General features: G+C 27.4%; 1 long non-coding RNA gene across 1 annotated transcript; it reads right to left on the bottom strand.

Annotated features, from left to right (window-relative positions):
• Positions 1-14,732: 14,732 nt before the first annotated feature.
• Positions 14,733-15,695, bottom strand: LOC135929953 (uncharacterized). The gene is made up of 3 exons (XR_010572674.1): positions 15,645-15,695; positions 15,401-15,596; positions 14,733-15,197 (listed from the first exon to the last, which is right to left on the bottom strand). It is a non-coding gene; the product is annotated as an uncharacterized LOC135929953 (long non-coding RNA).
• Between the last annotated feature and the right edge of the window lie 906 nt (positions 15,696-16,601).

Genomic DNA, 16,601 nt, shown 5'->3' with positions numbered 1-16,601 from the left:
TAATAAAATTTTGCTTAAAATTTGTAAATTTGTGTAATTTTTAAGAAAAAAACTAGTATTATTAAAGTATTTTTTGGTGGCATTTACTAATGTTAAACGGCTCATTTTGAGCCGATTTTTAAAAATCGGCTAACTCAATATTTTATCCAAAGAGATGTAATACATAAGCCTGAAGATTTTTTTCGCAGATGGTACAAAGGCTTGGACATCCAATTAGGAAAATTTCAAGACTTAGGCAATTTTTTTGGCTAAAATCTTGAGTTAGCCCTTTTTAATAATGTTTGTTGTTGTTAGCTTGTGTTTGTTTTGATTCGTTACCCGGTATCCCCAATGATATCAGCAACGTTAATATTCGCGCGACCTTCAGGATGAACAGCTACTATCACTGCCAGACTTTAACTTCAGAAGAGCCAGGCTAACCCCCCGGTCCGCTTATGTCAAAATTCACGAGAAAGGTCGCTCCTCGTGGCTTCCGTTTCCGGCTGGATCTGGCATTGTTTATTTTCTTATTTTATTCTCACTTTTTTTGTTTTTTTTTTTAGCTTTTTTTAATTTTAATTTTTGCAAAACTTTAAAAAAAAAAATTAATAGAATTGGGACATATTTCATAATTTTATTAATTTGCGAAAATTTATAAATTTTGAGGTCTTTTTTAATAGGTGAATAAAATTTGTTCAATTTCAAATCTTTTAGTTATGGGATTGGTGATACCGCTTTCTATTTTCTTAATGATAGGTGGCTTACCAATTATATAATATTGGTTCAATTCATTTATTTAAATTCCATTTGTGAAATTTTCTTTGCAATATTTATTATCGGTTGCAACGTGATGTAATGATTTAAATTTTATAGTGCAATATGTGTAATAATTCATTTTGTGTAGGTAATTTTTATATGTGGAATATATATTATTTTAATATTTTATTATATGTACAATTGCGATAAATATGTTTTTTTTATAATGTGCAATGAGCATGATTTTAAATGTGTAATTCTTATTAAAAAAAAATAATGATGTCATTTATAATCTTTTTTTAAATTAAAAATGTAATAGCTAGTGCTTTTATCTATCGTTTTAGTCATATTTTTGCCCAAAAATAATTTAAATAATAGAAAAAAAACGTAAGAATAAACCAGTAAAGGAAGAAGCGGGGTAAAAGTGAGCCACCATAGATTTGGGAGTTGGAAAGGAGGAGTATAGAGACAAAGCCCTATATAAAATGAGGCCGCTAAATAAAAAATGTCCATCAGGTTACAGCGTAGTCAGTATGCCCTTCTTTTAATTATAGTTTATATCTTATAATATACGAAATACGTTATATGCAAAAAATAAAAGAGTAAATTAAAAAAAATATTTTATTCGGAGGTTAAAAAATTGGTGGCATTGAACCATGGATGGAGGCTCTTGTGACTACATATTTCAAGCGACATTGTCTAAGGTATAAATTTTATTTTGGGTCACCATTATAATGGTTAATCTTTTTTACCCAGTATTTTTAGAATTTGTATGTTCTTTTCCGAAGTTCCTTAATATGATTGTAATGAACCTTATGGTACAAATGATATATTTTCGAAAGCAATATATTTGTTGCGTTTAAGTCACAGTAGCGGTTAATATGTATAGAGCACTGGATTTGGCGAATACGTCTATACAAGTGTAATCATAAATTGACAACCCTTTGGTAAACGGCGTGAGAGTCATAACATGAATTCTTTTATTATCAAATCATACCTGTCGAGTTCTACTCGTTCAAAAGTATTGTAGATATATGCCTTAGAAAAGACCTTATGGATAAGGTTAACGACCCGGTCGCCAGCTTACTTGCCTTCGGAGTGTTTGCTGTGTAAAAGCAGATTTTACTGTTTATCTGGGAGCTGCATAGATAGCACATGAGTGAGATAGTTTGTAATCTCGACATCTTAAAAATAATTGATAAATATTTAACTATCTCACAAGGTAGAAAATTTATACCGTAGACATAAAATACCAGTACCAGTCCGGACTAACCCGACCCTAAATACCGGTAATAACCCTTATATTTTATAGAGCTTAAGGCGAACCTGAACCAAAGAACGAACTGAAACCGGACCTCTAAAAATGTCGGAGAACCAGTTTGAACCTTTTAAAGACCAACTTTCGATTTTAATTGATAGTATCAGTAAGTATTTAAAGATATTTTTGTATATTATTATTTGTCCATGGCAGTCATACAGGTTAGTGTATATAAATTAGTGTTCTCAACCATAAAATTTATTCACTTTCCTGATAAATATAATTTGATTAGAAGAGAATATTGAAAATGTTAAAATTATATATGTCATTTATTATTTCTTTAGGAATAGGGACAAAATTTTAAAAATCAATTTACACAATTCTAAGAGGTTGTATGAGTAAAAACCGACTTGAACTTTGAAAACCTTCATTTTTGTCTGAACCCTAACAAAGTGTCCGTTGTGATTTGGATCCCAGGTTGAAATTATTTAGATTGAACCACATTTTCATTCATGGTTCAAAGCCAACCAATTTAGCCCCAAAGCAACTAAAGGATATATTTCAAGACTGTAGTCGGGAGGGCTTGTAGATGCACATGAAATCTTGACCAATTTTTTTTTAAAAAAAATAGCTTGCCTTTTTTAAAAAATCCTACTAGAAAGCACGGTTTATTTTAAAAATATATTAAACATTTCTTTCGTTAAATATAGCAACACTGCCAGGGCTGGGGAAGAAAATTTGAAGCGGGGAAGGATTTTTGGGCATTATATCGAACTGCTCGGAATTGTTTGAATTACTAGATAATTTATGAGCAATATGGAAAAAAATAAGTTAATGGATGCCAATTAAGATATTACACAATTATCTACTTAATTAGCTGTCTTATTTGATATGTAACATTTAGAGAACAAAAACTGGATCAGAGCAAGCAAATGGCTCTGCTTCGGATTAAAGTTCTATGCAATTCGCATTAAATTTAATGAGGGAATATATTGATAAAGATTACTTGAGCAATTAATCAGCCCTGATTTAAAAGAGTTCTAAAAATTGTGTAATTCTGCTGGTATTAACGAATGTGTGCTAGGCTTTCACCTCTATGTATTATTATGACAAATTTGCGTATCTTAAAAGGATGGCTGATAAGTTATAGGGTCTGCTAACGATCTGAGCCTTCCAGACATTTGACGGTCCAGGAAAAAAACGAATTCTGTGGCCCTTTATATAACCATAATTTATATAAGCTCGTTTGAAAATTTTTCTCATTCTGACAAAAACTAAATAACTTGGTAAAATTTATTGAATTTAATCATAAATATGAGTAACGCCTATTAAAAAGATTAATAAAGTGCATCTACCGCTTATCTTATAATCATTAAAACTAAAAATTAATAAGTAAACATCTATCCATCTCACCTTTATTTGCAAGCTGTACAATCTAACAATGAATCAATGGCATTTTAGATTGAAATTAGGTATAGGTATATGAGGCAGTCTTGCCCCAGGATTTTAATGTCTTAATTTGAGGAGTACTCAGTAGATGGGACGGAATAATCCTCAAACAATGGACATATTTGGCAGGGTTTTATTTACCCTTTTACTTTAAATATTGCCCAATATTTGTCAATGACTTTCTATAGTCTGCTTGCACAATATATTTGTTAAATGTTTTAATCAAGTTAATAGATCTATAGTAGGGGAGACCGGGGCTATCCTGCAGGTGTTTTACTCTTTTACGATAAAATTTTAATTTTATCGTGGAAGATAAAACTAATTATATCATTGGATAGCCAATTCATCCGAACTACACTATAAAAAAAAACTAGGATTTTCTACCTTTTATACTCGGAGGAGTGCTGTTTAGGGTTAGGTAAAAGTTGTGGTTTTTACTATTTACGACTACCCTGGGAAAGATGGCAACCTTGGGGTCAGATGGCAAATATAGAATTCTACACAATTTTTGTTATAATTAACACATATAATTTACAATTATAAATATATTTTCACTTAAAACGGATCATTCCTACTAGAGGTCTGCAAATGGCAAACAAACCCTGCCTGATGGAAATTTAGTTTTTGCCCGGCCCAGAAAAATTTTCTTCCTCGTTATCCAGCTTCCATATATTCTTCACCCCAAAAGACACCTCAAGAAAGCTCCATTGTTCTTCACCCACCCACGTAATGACCACGTTTTTGCTTCCACCAAGGAAAAACTTAATTCCCCTGTCAGAAAATAACTGACATTTTATGTATTATTTTAAATTTATTCCTTCTTTTTTTCAACAGCAACAACAGTTTTTATTATTTTTTTAAAAAATACAAGGCTCAAACTAAAATATAAGAAGTTAAGGTTGTGTCCTAAATGTTTTGAAAAAAAACCTCAAAATTTATAAACTTTTCGCGAATTAATAAAATTATGAAACATGTCTGAAATCATCGATTTTTTTTTTTATAAAAATTAAAATAAAGAAAAACGGAAGAAAAAACCAAAAAAAAAACGAAAAAATTATAAATTAAAAACAAGAAAAGGAAAATAAAAATATAAATATAAAAAATAACAATGCCACTAATGTTGCTAAGGGGCTCGTTTTGAGCCGATTTTTAAAAACGGCTAACTCAATATTTTCGCCAGAAAAATATTGAATTAGCCTCTAAATTTCGATACTATATGTCTAGACCTTTGCTCCTCCCATGAACAAAATTTTCAGGCCTTACGTAATATTTTTATGGATAAGATACTGTGTTAGCCGTTTTTACATGCCACCAATATTTATATATTGAGATCCGATCAAATTAATGATGAGAAAAATTCTTTTATTTTTATATTTTTAATATTTTTAATATTTTTAAATAAAATTTTAATATTTTAATATGAAAATCTTATATTTATATATAAAATTATAATTTGATGATAAAATGTATTTTAGAATAAATGACAACCTAATTAGATTGCTAAATACGCTTTAAACAAATACATACTAGGGTAGTGAATTAAGTTTAATATCTATAGAAACCTTTCTAAATGAGCTAAAAACTTAAAACTAAGTTTAATCAGTAGGCCCAGCCATTGGGCAATGGTAATAAAATCTGAATAGGTATTAGTTCCTCAAGGAAAAATATACTTTTAAAAAATTTGTATAAAAAGGGCTAAAAATTGTTTTTGATCAATAATTTTTGAATAAAGAGCTCCCGTTACTAAACGAACATATGGCAGATAGTATCCATATAAATACTTCTTTTAACCTAATTTTAACCCTTAGTTCTAAAGATGGAAATGTTATGGCCATTGGCCCCCCTGCCTGAGAGCCCCGGTCTCCCCTACATTCATCTCGCCTTCCAACCAATTTTGATTCGTTAATAAAATATTTAATTGACTGCAATATTCTTTTAGCTCCGTTTTCAGGCGCATTTACTAATGCAGGTATATCAAATAAAACCACTGATGGATCCTTACAAAACCTTTGCTTGATCGAGTTCGTTAGAAAAACCTAATCAGATATGTATTATTTCCAGCATTTTAGATGTAGAGCATGATGTACCTTTCTTAAAGTGTTTTGAAAGTGCCCCTTTTTAAAGAATTAAAAAATTAGGCTTCTCGCTTCTTTCTCGTTTTTCAGCACCTGAATCAAATTTTTTTCCTCTTCCCACTTTTCAAACCCTTTTTTAGCTTCTGAAATAAAAATGACACGTTCTTTCAATTCAGTTCACTAAAACAAATATTATTCTCTAATTAATTTAGTTTGACCTTTTTTTTAAAGGGTCTGAAACTAGTAAATGATATATATTTTAAAAAAAAATTTCTGATAGATCTATTCATTTTATTATATCAAATTAAACAGCTAATAGTTGAATATGGAGCTCGCCTAAAATAATACAATTCAGATAATGCCAAATTAAAGTATACCCTTCGGCAATAAGAAAAAACCCCTCCTAAAAAAATTTAAATAAAAATAATATATTTTTTTAAGTGCAAATTTGATGCTCATAAATAACTCTTTTTGGAATTGTCAGATATAAAATAGGATTTCTTTCACGAGAACTTCTTCAAATCAAAAATAGAAGAGTGGTGGGAAATTATTAGGAATACTTTATCATAATAATATATGGAGGGTTGGGTAATGTAAGAGGGGGAGGGGGGAGGAGAAGAGAGCCTATTTGCCCTCGCCACTTCCCATATTAAACTGACACCTCTCCTTCAAATAAAATTCTTGCAGCTGCCCCCCCTTTCAAGATTTTTTAATTGTTGTCAAACCACTATCAGTTTTACGAAAAAAACTATTTATTTATGTCTGCTGAAATATCGAATAGTGCCAACGCACCTCATATTATAATGAGGAAGGAGAATGTGTAAATGTTGTTAACTTGGTAGAAGAATGGATATGATCAAGATGTGAGCCTGAGCTTGCGAAAACACAATGAGTAGGTTAGATTTTTAAGTTATTCTTACAGCAAATATTTTACTACTGATTTAAAACAGGTAGACAGGGCAGGGCTAGTCCCCGCAATTTTTGTCAAAATCCATAGGAAATAATTGTTGTAATACCATATGGATAAAATTTTTCAATCATTTTATACTTTTTCACAAGATTGATTTTGGTAAAAGTGATTTTTTCGTCAAAATCCCAAACTGGGGGCTTGTAGATTCAATTATTTTATTAAGTCTCCCATAGGATATTTAATATTATTATTCCATTATTTATATGGACAATGATTTATTGATATATAATATACCATTTACATACAAATAATTCATATAAAAATAACAAAATATGACATTTAGAATTATAAAAAATGTGCAAAATTTTTAGTAAATATTTTTTATTTTTTCCCCAAATCTATTGTATTTGGGCTACGCCTATAGTAAAAAAAATGTAAAAAACAGAACAAATATCTTAAATAATAATAGTAAATAATTTGAAATATTCGTCCTCTAGTCGACTCAAGTTAAGAACTATTTGTCCTTTAGTCGACTCGACTAAATAATTCGTATTCACCACTCAAGTTGGAAGTCTAAAGTAAAAAATGTAAAAAACAGAACAAATATCTTTATTATTAATAATTAATTTGAAATATTCGTCCTCTAGTCAACTCAGGTATATAATACGCATTCACGACTCAAATTGGAAGTATAAAATAAAAAATAATTGTTTTGTTAATTAATAATAAAAACTAATTTGAAATAGTCATTCTCTAGTCGACTCAATTGTTTTGTTAATTAATAATAAAAACTAATTTGAAATAGTCATTCTCTAGTCGACTCAATTGTTTTGTTAATTAATAATAAAAACTAATTTGAAATATTCGTCCTCTAGTCAACTCAGGTATATAATACCCATTCACGACTCAAATTGGAAGTATAAAGTAAAAAATAATTGTTTTGTTATTTAATAATAAAAACTAATTTGAAATAGTCATTCTCTAGACGACTCATGTTTATGCCTCAAGTCGACTTGAGTTCACGACCCGAGTTCATAACTCAAGTCAGTTTCGATTTTTTCGACCCAAAACTTGGCTCAGTTTTCGACCAAGTCGACTCGACTCAGTCGATTAACAACACTATTAATGGCCAATTACTTATTTTTATATTATTATAAAAATATATTATAATATATCATATTTATAAGCATAATTTGATTGATCCGACTAGCCATGATTCTACTGGCCCCTAGTTACAAATATAATTATTGCCTTAAACATGGTATACGATTATGAAACTTTTTGAAATGCGAAAAGAGGGTTTTAAATTTCATATAAATTAAGTTTATTATTTTTTAAACTCTTCAAATTTTAATGCTACTTAAATTTTGATTTTTACCTAAGAAACACATTTTATCATAAAAAAAATCTAAATAGCTGAGGGGTATAAAATATTTTTAGCCTCAAATATACATATTATACAATGCTATTACATAATTAAATTTGAATTTCTAAACATATCAAGGTTTTAAATAGAAACCGCTGAACCGACAAACCCCTTACCCTATCACAAATACAACAACATCTAGTGATGTCAAAAAACCCGATTTGGGTCTTTAAAGAAAAGGCTGAACCAAAATAATATTATGTAAATCTTTAGATTTAGCACATATATTGCAGAAAGGTTTAGTAGATTTCTCCAATGACTCTAAGCTTACAGAATATTATTTTGGTTAAAATCTTAATAGGGGTCGGGTCGTTTTTAAACTAATACTAATGATGGAAAATTATTTTCTTTAAAGTTTTATAAATACGTAGAGGTTGAATAATTAATTGAAGCTGATGCATGCATTTCAATAGTTGTGAATTATCTTTTTACCATTAAAAAGAATTATTCAATCAGCTGATTAACCGTCTAGTAGTGATAAAGAACGAGTAACTTGGTTTCTTATTTTTATTAGGGCATGGAAAAACACATAACCGATTAATTCTTAGAAATATTCTTTTCAAGGTATTTAAAAAAAATACATCTCAACCAAAATTATATTGTTAATATAATTTATTTTTTTGTTAGTTTTACGCTAATATCAATCATTGTATCGTAATATTTTGGTTATTTTAGGGAAGGGGGGGGGGTAGTATTTTCCAGTACTATTTTGAACATCAGTTTGTTTAAAATCTTGTTTGAGCATTTTTTGTATGGAGGATATTTGGGTAACCTTTAAATAATGAAATAGGGTTAGGGTCTTATTGATAAATTATATTTTCTAAAATACTAACTTGTACCTTATAACGATGAGTGTATCCATTGTAACGCAAATAACAATTATGCCTTTATTATTAGGTCTTAAGTAAATTTTATAAACATGAAGAAAATAATTCCAGTGATTTTTTCCCGTAATCAGGCTTGCTTAATATTTTTATGTATAAAATATTGAGTTAGCCATACTGAACTCAGGGTTTTTAAGATAAATTTCTTTAAAAATGTTACACAAATTTGTCAAATTTCGGCCACCCTGAGACCCCGACTCGCCCATGCCGACGGTAACACGGGACTTCTAACAATAGACAATCAAAAAAATTCGCGACACAAATATTAGAGTTATCCTTATATCAGATGATTTATTATTTTTATTCGTATCATATTAATTATACACTTCGATATTTAATATTAAGATTAACCAATTTCGAATATTAGAAAACAAAAAAAATGATTTCGCCTTAAATTTTTGTTAAAATTTCTTTTTTTTTATCTATAAATTTATATGGTATAAGCAAAATATGCTTTAAATCAAATATAAAATAAAAAAAATATAATTATTTATATAACTAAAATATTACAAATGGAAATAATTAATCAAATTTATTTCTAAATTTGATTCGATGGAACGAGTTTAAGTAAATATCACTTAAAAACAGATTAGATTATTTTTCTGGATCCCATTGGGTGCCCATCAGTCCAGTGGCATTTAATATTTATTACCCTGAATTCACAGTTAACGCCAGGGGAGATTGGGGTTAGGTAGACCATGGTACTTGGCAAACCTCTCCTAAACCCCATCATTTTAAGTCCCCACTACTCAAAACCCATAATAGAAAGAGTCAGCGTCTACATGAGGGGGGAAGGTAACCGAAAATTACTAGAACTCCCAAAACAACTAAAACACCTATTTTAAATATGAGTTGTACAGGTCTGAAATTTTTTTTTCGCAGACTTAGCCAGGACTATTTGCGGTTTAAAAAGTTTTTTGGGTTTTTGTGGCAAATATTTTTGTATAACTAAAACAATGAATGGTATAAATTTGGCTATATCGGTATTTAATATAGACTTATTTAATTTTAGCACCAAATGTGACTATGAGGGATTAATCCTCTATGCGACAATTAGCTCGAATTCGCGTTAACTATAAATGCAAGTATAAAAACTCTGATTTTTTTTAGAGTTACAATAACTAACTATACGGTATACTTATATTATTCACATGATTTATAAGAAAAAAAATAAAATAATATATTGAGTCAAAAGCGATTATAATGATCTAAATACTTTTTGCGTTTAATGATGCTTATGTACTCAACTCATACTCAACTAAATAAGAATTTTTAAAATTAAAAAAAAAACTTAATTCATTTTTTTTTCTTCTCCAAGAGACGATGAAAGGAAAAGTGAAAAAAAATAAAAATAAAATTAAAATAATTTAATGTAAATTATACTTGAAAATTCTTTTAACTAACCTAATAACACTGTATTACTTATTTAATTCCATTTCTGGCATAGATATTAATGCAAATTCTAGATCTTAAGTAGTTCAGAAAAAAAATATAAATGTTTTTGAGCTGAAAAATAACGATTTAATTAGTATATACTGGGGATTGAAAATCAATGTAAGGAATAAATTATAAAAATTTTCCCCCAAAAAAAACAGAAAATTATGAAATGCCGGAATAAATATCACAAAATTAAAAATATATTGATCATAAGTTTAATTTAATAAAAAATATAGTGTAGTGTATTATATAAAAATTATGGAAATTTTATAGGTTTTTTCAAAAAAAAATAAATTAATTCCTTAATTAAACTAGTTTTTTTTATAACGGAATTTAGTCAAAATTTTTTTTTAAAAAAAAACATAAGGCATAATAAGGCACGAACTTTTGAGACTGAACTCTACTTCGAAAGAAATTTTTATAGATTTTCTTATGGTAATTATTTTAACACATAACTTTTGCGAGAAGCTTTTTTATTCCGCTAATCTCTAAGTTCCATCAGAGGTTCCTGCTTTTTTTTTAAAAAAATTTTAGTTTAATTTAAATATAGTTTTAACTGTATTTTATAAAATGGCTATTAAAAAAAAATTTTGAAAATATGAGCATTAATAAATCAATAAAATATTTTATTATATAAATGATTTTCTAACTGAATTAATTAAAATTTCATATTAATTTATTTTTATTTTGAAATCCAGGCTTTGAAAATAAAAATTATTATTTCTTAAAACCATCAATTATTTTTAAGTCATGCCTAAATTTTTGAATGAGTACAATTTATGGCCTGGCCAGATATTTAGCCGTGGCCTCTCTGTTAATTAGGTATTTGAAAAAGAAAAAAATAGGTATGGAAAGATTTCTAAAATATATTTAAGGAAGGGTTTTACATTTGCTCAAAATTCAAAAATCTTCAAAGATTCATCCTTGCTCTATGAAAATCAAAAAATGTGAAGATATTTTTGTAAGAAAAAAAATTGTGAGCATATTCATAGTATTTTTGAGCAAAATAAAAGTATGTTTTTTGTAAAAAAAAAATCTTCCCAGATTAAAATAAAATAGCATTTACTAAAAGATCTTCAATTTTTTTTTGATCTTCAAAGATATTTGCTAAACTCTGTATTTAGGAGATTAGACATTCTAATAAAGAAATCAAAATAATCGTTTTACAAATATTTTGGATAAAGAAGATAATAAAATTAATCAATTTTTAATAAAAAAAATTTCCCCAAAATTTTGAGATATTGAAAATCAACTTCTCGCGTAAAGGTTTTCGATATTACCCCACTTTTGTAAAAAAAATAAAATAAACCTTGTCATTAGTTCAATCTCCTAAAACTATTTTCTTTTTACTTTTAAGCCTTGATTATTTTTGCTGTCCTCGCAATTGACCAACCTTCTTGGAGGCCACCAAAATTTGTGACAATCAAGATCAAACTATTTTGACGGACCTAGTGTTCTGCAATAAATTATGTTTTACTTATGGAAACATGATTCAATAGGAAGCGACATCAGTGGGTTAAATTTCTCGACATAAGTTAAAACCTTATTTAGTATATTGTCCATGCACAGCACACTCGATAACTCCCCTATATAAATTTTACTTAAGGCCATTTCCAGACAGAACCTATATTTTCGGCACTTTTTATAAAATTATTTCCAAACATAGTATACTAACTTGTTTAATCAAATTATATAATATAATATTTATCCTGGAGCCATATTTCAAGAGGTCATTTAATCATTTTTAAACTCAAACCAGTTTGTTCTCTATTTACGATTAAAAAAAGTAGTGATCTCAAATTGTTTTATTTTGTTAAATATCATATTATATATAAAAAAAAATTAATTCTACAAATTAGTTTTTCTTTCCTGGAAAGCTGGTAACATTACATTAAAAAAACCCGCCAGAAAAAAAGGTTCAGTCTGGAAATGGCCTAATGCAGCTTAATAAGCCAGGGCAAGTCATTTCAGTTTGAAGTTTCCTAACAATTCCAATCAACGTGTCACCTAATTCTTCTAGGCTCTGTCTCCTTAATTTATCCATGATTTTATTTTAGATTTTGTAAATATTAATATCACACCTTTGCTAACAAAACAAAAACAATCTTTCTATTGTCAAACTTATAAAAAAATTATTTTTTTATAAGTTAATTTGTATTTTTCTTGCTTAGAAAATCTTTCGAGATGAAATCAATTAAATTTTAAAATAATATAATATTTAAAAGAAGGCTTTTTTTTAATATAAAAAATATAATAGGTTCAAAATATATATTTATATAAAATCTTTAAAAATTTATCATACGGTCATGAAAATTTTAAAATTTCTGAAAAGTTTTGAAACTTTTTGAATTCTTAAGCCGGAATTTGGGCGCAACCTAAAACATATATGGAATTAAATATCAGGGATCCTAAGCGAACCAGAATGAACCGCTAAACCGTTATATATAAATATCTAAACCGTAACGGAACATTTTTTTTGAAGGAGTAAAAAGGACCGTTATAAATAAAGTTAAACCGGTTTGAACCGGTTTCAGCCAAAATAAAGTAAATAATTTTAATTTTAATACACTCTTCCTTGTGGTGTATTACATATTTTACCATATCTGTGTCGTTATTTATAATTATTATCCATAAGAAATATGTATTAATTTTTTTACTATGACTTAAATTTATCCACAATCTTTTAACAGCTTCAAATAGTATTAGAGCATTTCCTATTTCCTATATTTTAGTATGCAAAATATCTAAATAACCAATTTTCGATTTAGTTATATTCAATTAATCTAAAAAATCTTCAGTTTTTTATATATTGGTGAATACCCAAATATATAAACTTACTCTTATAATACTTGCGGTTCCCGCAACCCAGGTTTCTGTTAAATGGGCTTTTTCTGGGCTAAAATTTGTGTTATCGCCACAACGAACAAATATGACTTAAAAAGAGTAAATATATACGTTCAAATAATATATTTAAAAATGAGTTATGATTCTTCTTATATATTTTTTATATATCATTCATAGAAATATACCTATAAATAAATTAATTACTTCTATTTTATAAATAAACAATATTATTAACTTAAGTGATGGCAAATATTTTAATAAATAATATTTATAATTAAAATCATTAAAGATAATCTAGAAAAAAAAAATTTCTAATCATAACCGAAACTTTATAAAAAAATTTCTTAAGAACCGTAACCATTATAATTTTTTGCATACTGAATCGTAACCAAACTGAACAGTTATAAATAAAGGTTAGGGTCCGTGCTTTAATATACAGCCACAATTTTTTTTTGGAATTTTGAGTCATTTTAAGAAAATTGAAAATAAAAAATGACTTAAAATTTGACAAAAAATGATTCAAGGCCATCATTTTGAAAAATGGGGCAGAGTGGGTTCCCATTATGTCGGAACATAGCTGGACGCTTCTTTTTTTTTCCCTAATCATAAATAATAATGGAAAAATACAAGTAATACAATTAAAAAGAATTATCAAAATACATAAATATAATTTATAATTAACAAAATACAATTTGGATTCTTGTATAATACCTAACAATCTTATCTTCCACCAAGAACTTATTCTATTCTTGCGAAATTAAGGGTCACATTCCATCCATTATTTTCACAATTTTATCTAAATATCTAAAGATTTTGTCCTATTTTTATAAACTAAACTCTAAATAAAATTCGTTCCAATGATAACACCTTTCTAGATCAGGAGCCTTGCTTTCGCAATATGAATCTTGTATTCAGGATTGGGTAAAATTTTCCAAAACAAGTATTTGAATATAAATACTAAATACCTAAGTATATTTTAAAAAAAGTATTTAAATATAATGAAGAAAACTTTTTTTTACAAATAAATAGTTTGGCGAATATACTTAAAATTTAAATAATATTATTATTAGAGACCTGCAGAAGCATCATTCGCACATCCCGGCCCGGATTTTTTTTTTAAAAACTTTTTCGGCCCTGCCCGGGTTTTATATTTTCAAGCCCGGCCCGGATTTTTTTTAGAATATTATAGCTAATAATGGCTATTTCATATATTTGGTTCTGGTATATTTAAAAAAAATTAAACACAGGCCGGGCCAGGTTTGCTGGTTTCTGATCATTATCAACCATTATCTAAAATTATTGGATATCTGCAGTAATAAGCAAACATTACAACTAATAAATTTATTGTTGCAGCAATAGCAGATATTATACCTAATGATATTTTTTATAAAAACTGTTTCATTTTGGTTTTCAAAAATTTTTTTTTTTGGTGTTATACAATTGTAAATTTTGTTTTTAAAGTAAAATCATGTCTCATTTGCAGAGTTGTTAAAAGATACTTTTTAAATGGATCTAGATACAGATACATAGTCTCAAAAGTTATCTAGATACTGATACAGATACAGCGTCAAAAAAGTTATCAAGATACAGATACAATTTTTAAATGTATCTGTATACAGATACATTTAAAAATGCTCTTATAGGTTTGCATAAACCTAAATTAATATTATATTGTGAAAATTCATGAAATGAGCTAAAAATTTATTGACGCGATATAACATTTATCAGAATATAACCAAAATTATAATTTTAATATAATATATGAAAATATATGATTAAATAATGATTAGATTTCAGTAATAAAATATTTTCAAAATTTTGATCATTTAGGCATCCTCGTTTATCTGTGAAGACATTTTTAGCAACACTAAATAGTCTTTCCACAGGGACGCTTGAAGGAATTGTAGTGTTATATTTAATAAATAACAATTTTATATCAGTTCTTTAAAAATGCTAAAATCTCTACATTTATTTTTGAAAAAGTTATTTAAAATTTGTTGATTATCAAAATTTAAATCATTATTAGAAATTATATCTGCTGTAGGGTACTGAAAAAAATCTGAAATTAAATTATTTGTTTTTTTTGGCAGGTTATTTGCTTGCAGTCAGTTGATGACTTTGATAATTCACCAGCTAATCTTTGTATCAATTGTTTTCTTTTATAATGGCTGCATGCCATCTATAATAAAAGCAATAATTAAATCATCTAAAGTGCCTTGAGTTAAAGTCAAAGGTCTTTTAGCAAAAATATTATTGGAGGATGAGCCTTGCCAATATTTTCTTTAGTATTTTATTTTCCTTCCCCTTTTTTATTTTTGTTAACAAGGTTGGATATTTTCTCTTAAAATTTTAATTAGAATTTTAAATATATAATATCTATACCCTTATGTGCTTCACGATATTGCACGATGAAGTCATACTGACGGATTTTTTTGTATTTTTAGGTAGACACGGCAAACCTTTTACCATCAGAGAATTAATTGTTTTCTTTGTTTTGAGATATTATTTTAAAATATGCTCAATTTGGCCATGGTAAAGCAATAGAACTTGTTGCTTCCTCTTCTTCATCGATATAGATCTAAATAAATATATAAACTTAAAAATTTAGTTATAAAATAAAATTTACCATTTCCATATTGTAATATTAAAATTTGTATGGTTTATTGATAAACTCGGACATAATATTTAAATTAAAGAATATTTATATATATTTTTTATATATAAGTTTTAATATTTTATGTATATATAATTCTTTATTATAGTATTAATAAATATTAATATAATATATAAATATATATATATATTTATTTATTTCATAAGCTCATATGAAATAAAATAAATTTTACAGTCAAATATTTTTATTTACAATAAAAAAAGGGGTATATAAAATGTATCTTAAAAAGTATCGAAAATCAGATACAGATACCTCTAAAAAATATCTAGATACAGATACCTTTCTTAAAAATCTATCTTGATACAGATACAGATACTAAATTTTTATATCTAGATACTTTAACAACTCTGCTCATTTGTAAACAATAATTTGAAAGAAAAATAAATAATAATTCTTTAATATAATCATTATAATTTCAATTTTAGAGCAAGACATAAATAACTTTTTTAAATAAATATTTAACGCGATTGAACGAAAGAGCATCAAACATTTAGGGGGAAACCCCGCATCTAATAGGTCCACCCCTCTCCCCCAGCAAAATTCTGGCTATGATTCTGTCAATAATAATCAAAACTTTGTAATGTCACCAAAATTTTTGAAGATATGGACAGTTTATGCATTAATTAATGGGTTTATAACACACCCTGGGAAATGATGTTAACATATGCTTTATATCATTGCCGTATTTAAGGGTAAGGGAGGAAGGAAGGAAGGGTGCGAGATCAACTAGTCATTTGATCCTCCCGGGCAAAATAATTTATTCTATATAAATGGAATTAAAGAAAATTTTGTAAACCACAAAAATTTCAAGTTAAAAGTAATTAAACATTGATGTAGAACAAAATTTATATATTAAAAAAGGATTTAATTTTTGTTTTAAACTTAGGATCACATTTGGATATGGTGATT

Source organism: Gordionus sp. m RMFG-2023, chromosome 5 (assembly GCF_954871325.1).
Source record: "Gordionus sp. m RMFG-2023 chromosome 5, tfGorSpeb1-WG-v2, whole genome shotgun sequence".
Classification (NCBI taxonomy): Eukaryota; Metazoa; Nematomorpha; class Gordioida; order Chordodea; family Parachordodidae; genus Gordionus; species Gordionus sp. m RMFG-2023.
Note: the sequence above shows the minus strand (reverse complement) of the source record. Positions and strands in the feature narration are given on the sequence as shown.